General features: G+C 62.3%; 3 pseudogenes; all 3 read left to right on the top strand.

Annotated features, from left to right (window-relative positions):
• Nucleotides 1–271: 271 nt before the first annotated feature.
• On the top strand, nt 272–390 carry LOC142869354 (uncharacterized; annotated as a pseudogene).
• Nucleotides 391–4248: 3858 nt separating this feature from the next.
• On the top strand, nt 4249–4367 carry LOC142869353 (uncharacterized; annotated as a pseudogene).
• A 3854-nt stretch (nt 4368–8221) lies between these two features.
• LOC142869352 (uncharacterized) lies at nt 8222–8340 on the top strand (annotated as a pseudogene).
• Nucleotides 8341–10795: the final 2455 nt, after the last annotated feature.

The raw sequence follows: 10795 nt of genomic DNA, 5'->3' as shown, positions 1-10795 counted from the left end.
GAAGGTCTCCACCTTGGCGGGTCCAGCCGTGGAGGCGCATCTTGTGTGAGTGTGAGTGAGTGAGTGAGTGTGAGTGTGAGTGTGTGTGTATACAGAGACAGCCCCCAACCCCGGCCCGCCCCGCCTGTCACCCCCGTCCCTCGGAGCCCGCGGGACCCGGCCGGCGAACTCAACAGGCCCGACCCGGCGCGGGGCCTGGGGCGGGGGGAGGAGGCGGCGGGGAAGCGCAGAGAGGCTCGGCTTCTTGAGCGGGGCAGGGGCGCCCTCCGCCGTCCACGGCCACACCACCCCGAACGCGCCCGATCCCGTCTGGTCTCGGAAGCTAAGCAGGCTCGGGCCTGGTTAGAACTTGGATGGGAGACCGCCCGGGAATACCGGGTGCCGTAGGCTTCTTCTTTTTTTTTTTGCCTCTGGTTCTGTCGCGTTTCTGGGAGTGCGGGGGCGGCCCGGGGTGGGGGTGACCCCCACCCTCAGCGTCCGCCGCGGTGCCTGGCGCGCCCCAGCCCGCACCGTGGGGCCTCCTCTTGTCCCGAGCCGCGACACCGCCGCCACGCGGCAGCATGCGTGGCTTCTGGACAGTCAGGTCTCAGACCAAAGGTCTGCTCTGTGGGAGCCGACACGCTGGAGGAAACCTTGAGAGTCTGAGAGGGGAGGGAGTTCCAGAAGAAGGCCAGGATGTCATTTTGAGGGAGTATGTGACCAGAACTCGTCCCGTTGCTTTTGGGGTTCTATGGGCTACACGTAGGAATCTTTGGTGGTGGCACCTGATGTTGGGGGATCCGGAGTCACACCCAGACCTGCTCCACAGGCCTCCTTTTACTTTTCTCTTCAGATTCATTTTTTTTTTTTTTTTTTTGAGACAGAGTCTCGGTTTGGTGCCCAGGCTAGAGTGAGTGCCGTGGCGTCAGCCTAGCTCACAGCAACTTCAAACTCCTGGGCTCCAGTGATCCTTCTGCCTCAGCCTCCCGGGTAGCTGGGACTGCAGGCATGCGCCACCATGCCCCGCTAATTTTTATATATATATCAGTTGGCCAATTAATTCCTTTCTATTTATAGTAGAGACGGGGTCTCGCTCTTGCTCAGGCTGGTTTTGAACTCCTGACCTTGAGCAATCCGCCCGCCTCGGCCTCCCAAGAGCTAGGATTACAGGCGTGAGCCACAGCGCCCGGCCGGATTCATTATTTTTAAAAAGTGTCTCTTATCTCTATTATTGCATTTTCTTTTCTCTCTCTTTTCAAGCAGATGATGGGAGTCCAAGTATTAAGGTGACATGTGTTGCCCGTGCCCCCCTCCCCCCCCGTGTTCTTATTCATTTACCTCTCATGTTGCTCCAGCATATTGTGGGGGCACCAATGTTAAGGTCGGGTGCGTTGCCCTCTCCCAGCCTCCCCCCTCGGGTCAGAGCTTCAAGTGCGCCCATCCCCCAGTCGGTGCGTACCCACCCCATTCCTAATGGATGTGTATGCCCATCCCCTCCCCCCACCCGCCCGACACCCACCCGAAGAAGGTGATTCCTCTGTGTCCACTTAGGTGTCCATCGGTTCGTACCCATTTGCTGGTGAGCGCGAGCACGTGGTGCTCGTGTGTCCATTCTTGGGATACTTGGCTTACTGGAACGGGTTCCAGCTCTGGCCAGGAGAACCACGAGAGGTGCCCCCTCACCGCTGCTCCTCATAGCCGAATAGCACTCCGTGGTGTCCACGCGCCACATTTTATTTACCCACTCGTGGGTCGATGGGCACTCGGGTGGCTTCCAGGTCTTTGCGATTGTGACTTGTGCCCTGACACTAACCCTAACCCTTACCCAGCCCGTCTCCTCCACGGCCCCTGCCTGACTGACTCCTTCCCGCCCGGCCTATCACCTGTCACCGTCCTCTGCCCCTGCCTGACACGCTCCTCCCCGCCCGGGCCGTCACCGTCCTCGGCCCCTGCCTGACGGGGCTCCTCCGTCGCCTGGGCCTTCCAAGGGCTTGGTGTGGACGCTGGTTCCAGGACGCCCTCCCAGGAACCCGGTAGCAGGGCGGCCGCAGCGTCTCGCGCAACCCAACCGTCCGCCGGCTGGCCGCCATCGCTAAGTGGCCTGCGGGGGACGTGCTCCCGCTGTGCCGTGGGGGCCCAGCCTGGTGTCTTCTCTGAGGCCCCGCGGCTGCCGCTCCCCGCAAGGGGATAGCCGCGGAGGTGGGGACCGCCTCCTCATGGGGACGTACACCCAGCTCTCCACGTCGGATTCCGGGGCTCTCTGTCCTGCCAGAAGGCCCAGCTGGCCTGCGGGTCCTTAGAGTGGCAAAAACATCCGAAAACTGAGATTGAGGGTCCGGTGGGTGTCTGTACTTTTGTGCTGGGCACCCCAGGGAGGCCCGGTGGCTGGCTGGACAACGCGGTCTGCTGGGCTGGGGGGGGGGTTTGGAGGAGCAACTGATGCCCTTTGCACTTTGGGTAGCAAGTGTCTGAGGTGTCTCTGGGCCCTGTGCCATGTGGGGGCGGGGGCGGGGGCGGGGTGGGAGGAGGAGGAGGAGGAGGAGGAGGAGGAGGAGGAGGAGGTGGGAAGGGCCGTGGCCTGCAGTCGTGTTCCCCGGGGTGGCACAGCATGTGGCTTCTTCCACAGGCTGCTTGGCCTGGGCTCCCTGCACCTGGGCCTTTGGAGGACTGGCCCTGTGCTTGCCAACACTTCCTGCAGGGACCCAGAGCTGGGAGGTTGCATCTCTCAGCCCTGGGTCGGGCAGAGCCCCAGCGGGCCATGCCCACAACCTCTCTCAGCAGGGGTCCCCCAGAAGGCTCCTTTGGGACCAGGATTCTCTTGCGGGTGACTCTTTAAGGTCTGGCCCCTGGATGGAGGGGCACCAGGAGTAGAGGAGCAGGAAGGGGAAGGGGGTGGCCATGCGAGGGGACACTTTCAGGCCAAGTCCCAGCTTCAGTCTGATCCTCCTGGGAACCCCGGGGTGGACATCACACCTCCTGGTTGCCCCGCTCTGAGACAAGGAGCCGGGCTTCGCATTCCCACAGCAGCCAGTCGTGGGCTGAGGACACCTGGGGCGTTGGGAACTCCCTGGCTTCTCCTTGGTTTAACATCTGGAGCTGCTTGTGAATTGTGCCGCCACACACACCCGAGTGCAGGTGTCTTCCGCACAGACTGCGGGCCTCGCTCTTCTGAATGCCGCTAGCTCGCGACCCACCCACGGGAGAACCTGGTCAGGGTACTTTCTCTCAGGGGCAGACTCTGATCCGGGCGGGCTACCGGTGTCTCTGTTTGCTCCTTTCTTTCTTCCACTTCGGGAAAGGCTTCCTTACTGGGTGTGGAAATCTCCTATGCCTTTCCTCGCCTATTCTGTCAGCTCTAAAATTCTCTTTCGGTTGCCACCCTCACAGATGGATTAGGAAACTCTTTGCGGTGCACTCATTAGTGAAATGACCTCAATGACGCTGGAATCCAATATCTAATCGCCGATTTTTAGCGAGTCCACACGCCAGGGTGGTTGGGGTCCAGTGCAGCCCCGGCCAGGTCCAGGCCCCTTGGACTGGGCCACAGGAGGACAAAGAGGAGGGTCCCGGCCCCCACGGTAGGTAGAGGTGCGGGCAGTTCTCCAAGGGCTTGGGTGTTTTCCAGAGGGAGGAGATGGAGGGGACTGATTTCTTCAGCGCCCCACAAACCACGCCACCCCACCCCACCCATGGGACACATCCCGAGAGAGAGAGAGAGAGAGAGAGAGAGAGAGAGAGAGAGAGAGAGAGAGAGAGAGAGAGAGAGAGAGACGCCCCATACACTGGCTCCCCTCCCCCGTGCGCTGTGCCCCAGCCCTGGCCCGGGGGAATAGGCGGCCGCCGGGCCACAGGGTGGGGGGCGCAGCTGAAAGGGGTTGTGGGGGAGGGCCGCCCCTGGCTGGGGTCAAAGGGCGAGCGCCCCGCCCCTCCCGCCCGTGCGAGCTGGGGGTGGGGGGCGGGGAGGTGAAGGAGGCCAGGCAAGGAGAGGAGGGGGGCTTGAAGGTCTCCACCTTGGCGGGTCCAGCCGTGGAGGCGCATCTTGTGTGAGTGTGAGTGAGTGAGTGAGTGTGAGTGTGAGTGTGTGTGTATACAGAGACAGCCCCCAACCCCGGCCCGCCCCGCCTGTCACCCCCGTCCCTCGGAGCCCGCGGGACCCGGCCGGCGAACTCAACAGGCCCGACCCGGCGCGGGGCCTGGGGCGGGGGGAGGAGGCGGCGGGGAAGCGCAGAGAGGCTCGGCTTCTTGAGCGGGGCAGGGGCGCCCTCCGCCGTCCACGGCCACACCACCCCGAACGCGCCCGATCCCGTCTGGTCTCGGAAGCTAAGCAGGCTCGGGCCTGGTTAGAACTTGGATGGGAGACCGCCCGGGAATACCGGGTGCCGTAGGCTTCTTCTTTTTTTTTTTGCCTCTGGTTCTGTCGCGTTTCTGGGAGTGCGGGGGCGGCCCGGGGTGGGGGTGACCCCCACCCTCAGCGTCCGCCGCGGTGCCTGGCGCGCCCCAGCCCGCACCGTGGGGCCTCCTCTTGTCCCGAGCCGCGACACCGCCGCCACGCGGCAGCATGCGTGGCTTCTGGACAGTCAGGTCTCAGACCAAAGGTCTGCTCTGTGGGAGCCGACACGCTGGAGGAAACCTTGAGAGTCTGAGAGGGGAGGGAGTTCCAGAAGAAGGCCAGGATGTCATTTTGAGGGAGTATGTGACCAGAACTCGTCCCGTTGCTTTTGGGGTTCTATGGGCTACACGTAGGAATCTTTGGTGGTGGCACCTGATGTTGGGGGATCCGGAGTCACACCCAGACCTGCTCCACAGGCCTCCTTTTACTTTTCTCTTCGGATTCATTTTTTTTTTTTTTTTTTTGAGACAGAGTCTCGGTTTGGTGCCCAGGCTAGAGTGAGTGCCGTGGCGTCAGCCTAGCTCACAGCAACTTCAAACTCCTGGGCTCCAGTGATCCTTCTGCCTCAGCCTCCCGGGTAGCTGGGACTGCAGGCATGCGCCACCATGCCCCGCTAATTTTTATATATATATCAGTTGGCCAATTAATTCCTTTCTATTTATAGTAGAGACGGGGTCTCGCTCTTGCTCAGGCTGGTTTTGAACTCCTGACCTTGAGCAATCCGCCCGCCTCGGCCTCCCAAGAGCTAGGATTACAGGCGTGAGCCACAGCGCCCGGCCGGATTCATTATTTTTAAAAAGTGTCTCTTATCTCTATTATTGCATTTTCTTTTCTCTCTCTTTTCAAGCAGATGATGGGAGTCCAAGTATTAAGGTGACATGTGTTGCCCGTGCCCCCCTCCCCCCCCGTGTTCTTATTCATTTACCTCTCATGTTGCTCCAGCATATTGTGGGGGCACCAATGTTAAGGTCGGGTGCGTTGCCCTCTCCCAGCCTCCCCCCTCGGGTCAGAGCTTCAAGTGCGCCCATCCCCCAGTCGGTGCGTACCCACCCCATTCCTAATGGATGTGTATGCCCATCCCCTCCCCCCACCCGCCCGACACCCACCCGAAGAAGGTGATTCCTCTGTGTCCACTTAGGTGTCCATCGGTTCGTACCCATTTGCTGGTGAGCGCGAGCACGTGGTGCTCGTGTGTCCATTCTTGGGATACTTGGCTTACTGGAACGGGTTCCAGCTCTGGCCAGGAGAACCACGAGAGGTGCCCCCTCACCGCTGCTCCTCATAGCCGAATAGCACTCCGTGGTGTCCACGCGCCACATTTTATTTACCCACTCGTGGGTCGATGGGCACTCGGGTGGCTTCCAGGTCTTTGCGATTGTGACTTGTGCCCTGACACTAACCCTAACCCTTACCCAGCCCGTCTCCTCCACGGCCCCTGCCTGACTGACTCCTTCCCGCCCGGCCTATCACCTGTCACCGTCCTCTGCCCCTGCCTGACACGCTCCTCCCCGCCCGGGCCGTCACCGTCCTCGGCCCCTGCCTGACGGGGCTCCTCCGTCGCCTGGGCCTTCCAAGGGCTTGGTGTGGACGCTGGTTCCAGGACGCCCTCCCAGGAACCCGGTAGCAGGGCGGCCGCAGCGTCTCGCGCAACCCAACCGTCCGCCGGCTGGCCGCCATCGCTAAGTGGCCTGCGGGGGACGTGCTCCCGCTGTGCCGTGGGGGCCCAGCCTGGTGTCTTCTCTGAGGCCCCGCGGCTGCCGCTCCCCGCAAGGGGATAGCCGCGGAGGTGGGGACCGCCTCCTCATGGGGACGTACACCCAGCTCTCCACGTCGGATTCCGGGGCTCTCTGTCCTGCCAGAAGGCCCAGCTGGCCTGCGGGTCCTTAGAGTGGCAAAAACATCCGAAAACTGAGATTGAGGGTCCGGTGGGTGTCTGCACTTTTGTGCTGGGCACCCCAGGGAGGCCCGGTGGCTGGCTGGACAACGCGGTCTGCTGGGCTGGGGGGGGGGTTTGGAGGAGCAACTGATGCCCTTTGCACTTTGGGTAGCAAGTGTCTGAGGTGTCTCTGGGCCCTGTGCCATGTGGGGGCGGGGGCGGGGGCGGGGTGGGAGGAGGAGGAGGAGGAGGAGGAGGAGGAGGAGGAGGAGGTGGGAAGGGCCGTGGCCTGCAGTCGTGTTCCCCGGGGTGGCACAGCATGTGGCTTCTTCCACAGGCTGCTTGGCCTGGGCTCCCTGCACCTGGGCCTTTGGAGGACTGGCCCTGTGCTTGCCAACACTTCCTGCAGGGACCCAGAGCTGGGAGGTTGCATCTCTCAGCCCTGGGTCGGGCAGAGCCCCAGCGGGCCATGCCCACAACCTCTCTCAGCAGGGGTCCCCCAGAAGGCTCCTTTGGGACCAGGATTCTCTTGCGGGTGACTCTTTAAGGTCTGGCCCCTGGATGGAGGGGCACCAGGAGTAGAGGAGCAGGAAGGGGAAGGGGGTGGCCATGCGAGGGGACACTTTCAGGCCAAGTCCCAGCTTCAGTCTGATCCTCCTGGGAACCCCGGGGTGGACATCACACCTCCTGGTTGCCCCGCTCTGAGACAAGGAGCCGGGCTTCGCATTCCCACAGCAGCCAGTCGTGGGCTGAGGACACCTGGGGCGTTGGGAACTCCCTGGCTTCTCCTTGGTTTAACATCTGGAGCTGCTTGTGAATTGTGCCGCCACACACACCCGAGTGCAGGTGTCTTCCGCACAGACTGCGGGCCTCGCTCTTCTGAATGCCGCTAGCTCGCGACCCACCCACGGGAGAACCTGGTCAGGGTACTTTCTCTCAGGGGCAGACTCTGATCCGGGCGGGCTACCGGTGTCTCTGTTTGCTCCTTTCTTTCTTCCACTTCGGGAAAGGCTTCCTTACTGGGTGTGGAAATCTCCTATGCCTTTCCTCGCCTATTCTGTCAGCTCTAAAATTCTCTTTCGGTTGCCACCCTCACAGATGGATTAGGAAACTCTTTGCGGTGCACTCATTAGTGAAATGACCTCAATGACGCTGGAATCCAATATCTAATCGCCGATTTTTAGCGAGTCCACACGCCAGGGTGGTTGGGGTCCAGTGCAGCCCCGGCCAGGTCCAGGCCCCTTGGACTGGGCCACAGGAGGACAAAGAGGAGGGTCCCGGCCCCCACGGTAGGTAGAGGTGCGGGCAGTTCTCCAAGGGCTTGGGTGTTTTCCAGAGGGAGGAGATGGAGGGGACTGATTTCTTCAGCGCCCCACAAACCACGCCACCCCACCCCACCCATGGGACACATCCCGAGAGAGAGAGAGAGAGAGAGAGAGAGAGAGAGAGAGAGAGAGAGAGAGAGAGAGAGAGAGAGACGCCCCATACACTGGCTCCCCTCCCCCGTGCGCTGTGCCCCAGCCCTGGCCCGGGGGAATAGGCGGCCGCCGGGCCACAGGGTGGGGGGCGCAGCTGAAAGGGGTTGTGGGGGAGGGCCGCCCCTGGCTGGGGTCAAAGGGCGAGCGCCCCGCCCCTCCCGCCCGTGCGAGCTGGGGGTGGGGGGCGGGGAGGTGAAGGAGGCCAGGCAAGGAGAGGAGGGGGGCTTGAAGGTCTCCACCTTGGCGGGTCCAGCCGTGGAGGCGCATCTTGTGTGAGTGTGAGTGAGTGAGTGAGTGTGAGTGTGAGTGTGTGTGTATACAGAGACAGCCCCCAACCCCGGCCCGCCCCGCCTGTCACCCCCGTCCCTCGGAGCCCGCGGGACCCGGCCGGCGAACTCAACAGGCCCGACCCGGCGCGGGGCCTGGGGCGGGGGGAGGAGGCGGCGGGGAAGCGCAGAGAGGCTCGGCTTCTTGAGCGGGGCAGGGGCGCCCTCCGCCGTCCACGGCCACACCACCCCGAACGCGCCCGATCCCGTCTGGTCTCGGAAGCTAAGCAGGCTCGGGCCTGGTTAGAACTTGGATGGGAGACCGCCCGGGAATACCGGGTGCCGTAGGCTTCTTCTTTTTTTTTTTGCCTCTGGTTCTGTCGCGTTTCTGGGAGTGCGGGGGCGGCCCGGGGTGGGGGTGACCCCCACCCTCAGCGTCCGCCGCGGTGCCTGGCGCGCCCCAGCCCGCACCGTGGGGCCTCCTCTTGTCCCGAGCCGCGACACCGCCGCCACGCGGCAGCATGCGTGGCTTCTGGACAGTCAGGTCTCAGACCAAAGGTCTGCTCTGTGGGAGCCGACACGCTGGAGGAAACCTTGAGAGTCTGAGAGGGGAGGGAGTTCCAGAAGAAGGCCAGGATGTCATTTTGAGGGAGTATGTGACCAGAACTCGTCCCGTTGCTTTTGGGGTTCTATGGGCTACACGTAGGAATCTTTGGTGGTGGCACCTGATGTTGGGGGATCCGGAGTCACACCCAGACCTGCTCCACAGGCCTCCTTTTACTTTTCTCTTCGGATTCATTTTTTTTTTTTTTTTTTTGAGACAGAGTCTCGGTTTGGTGCCCAGGCTAGAGTGAGTGCCGTGGCGTCAGCCTAGCTCACAGCAACTTCAAACTCCTGGGCTCCAGTGATCCTTCTGCCTCAGCCTCCCGGGTAGCTGGGACTGCAGGCATGCGCCACCATGCCCCGCTAATTTTTATATATATATCAGTTGGCCAATTAATTCCTTTCTATTTATAGTAGAGACGGGGTCTCGCTCTTGCTCAGGCTGGTTTTGAACTCCTGACCTTGAGCAATCCGCCCGCCTCGGCCTCCCAAGAGCTAGGATTACAGGCGTGAGCCACAGCGCCCGGCCGGATTCATTATTTTTAAAAAGTGTCTCTTATCTCTATTATTGCATTTTCTTTTCTCTCTCTTTTCAAGCAGATGATGGGAGTCCAAGTATTAAGGTGACATGTGTTGCCCGTGCCCCCCTCCCCCCCCGTGTTCTTATTCATTTACCTCTCATGTTGCTCCAGCATATTGTGGGGGCACCAATGTTAAGGTCGGGTGCGTTGCCCTCTCCCAGCCTCCCCCCTCGGGTCAGAGCTTCAAGTGCGCCCATCCCCCAGTCGGTGCGTACCCACCCCATTCCTAATGGATGTGTATGCCCATCCCCTCCCCCCACCCGCCCGACACCCACCCGAAGAAGGTGATTCCTCTGTGTCCACTTAGGTGTCCATCGGTTCGTACCCATTTGCTGGTGAGCGCGAGCACGTGGTGCTCGTGTGTCCATTCTTGGGATACTTGGCTTACTGGAACGGGTTCCAGCTCTGGCCAGGAGAACCACGAGAGGTGCCCCCTCACCGCTGCTCCTCATAGCCGAATAGCACTCCGTGGTGTCCACGCGCCACATTTTATTTACCCACTCGTGGGTCGATGGGCACTCGGGTGGCTTCCAGGTCTTTGCGATTGTGACTTGTGCCCTGACACTAACCCTAACCCTTACCCAGCCCGTCTCCTCCACGGCCCCTGCCTGACTGACTCCTTCCCGCCCGGCCTATCACCTGTCACCGTCCTCTGCCCCTGCCTGACACGCTCCTCCCCGCCCGGGCCGTCACCGTCCTCGGCCCCTGCCTGACGGGGCTCCTCCGTCGCCTGGGCCTTCCAAGGGCTTGGTGTGGACGCTGGTTCCAGGACGCCCTCCCAGGAACCCGGTAGCAGGGCGGCCGCAGCGTCTCGCGCAACCCAACCGTCCGCCGGCTGGCCGCCATCGCTAAGTGGCCTGCGGGGGACGTGCTCCCGCTGTGCCGTGGGGGCCCAGCCTGGTGTCTTCTCTGAGGCCCCGCGGCTGCCGCTCCCCGCAAGGGGATAGCCGCGGAGGTGGGGACCGCCTCCTCATGGGGACGTACACCCAGCTCTCCACGTCGGATTCCGGGGCTCTCTGTCCTGCCAGAAGGCCCAGCTGGCCTGCGGGTCCTTAGAGTGGCAAAAACATCCGAAAACTGAGATTGAGGGTCCGGTGGGTGTCTGCACTTTTGTGCTGGGCACCCCAGGGAGGCCCGGTGGCTGGCTGGACAACGCGGTCTGCTGGGCTGGGGGGGGGGTTTGGAGGAGCAACTGATGCCCTTTGCACTTTGGGTAGCAAGTGTCTGAGGTGTCTCTGGGCCCTGTGCCATGTGGGGGCGGGGGCGGGGGCGGGGTGGGAGGAGGAGGAGGAGGAGGAGGAGGAGGAGGAGGAGGAGGTGGGAAGGGCCGTGGCCTGCAGTCGTGTTCCCCGGGGTGGCACAGCATGTGGCTTCTTCCACAGGCTGCTTGGCCTGGGCTCCCTGCACCTGGGCCTTTGGAGGACTGGCCCTGTGCTTGCCAACACTTCCTGCAGGGACCCAGAGCTGGGAGGTTGCATCTCTCAGCCCTGGGTCGGGCAGAGCCCCAGCGGGCCATGCCCACAACCTCTCTCAGCAGGGGTCCCCCAGAAGGCTCCTTTGGGACCAGGATTCTCTTGCGGGTGACTCTTTAAGGTCTGGCCCCTGGATGGAGGGGCACCAGG

This window comes from Microcebus murinus, unplaced genomic scaffold, assembly GCF_040939455.1.
Source record: "Microcebus murinus isolate Inina unplaced genomic scaffold, M.murinus_Inina_mat1.0 scaf071_hap2_Mmur4.0, whole genome shotgun sequence".
Taxonomy (NCBI): Eukaryota; Metazoa; Chordata; class Mammalia; order Primates; family Cheirogaleidae; genus Microcebus; species Microcebus murinus.
Note: the sequence above shows the minus strand (reverse complement) of the source record. Positions and strands in the feature narration are given on the sequence as shown.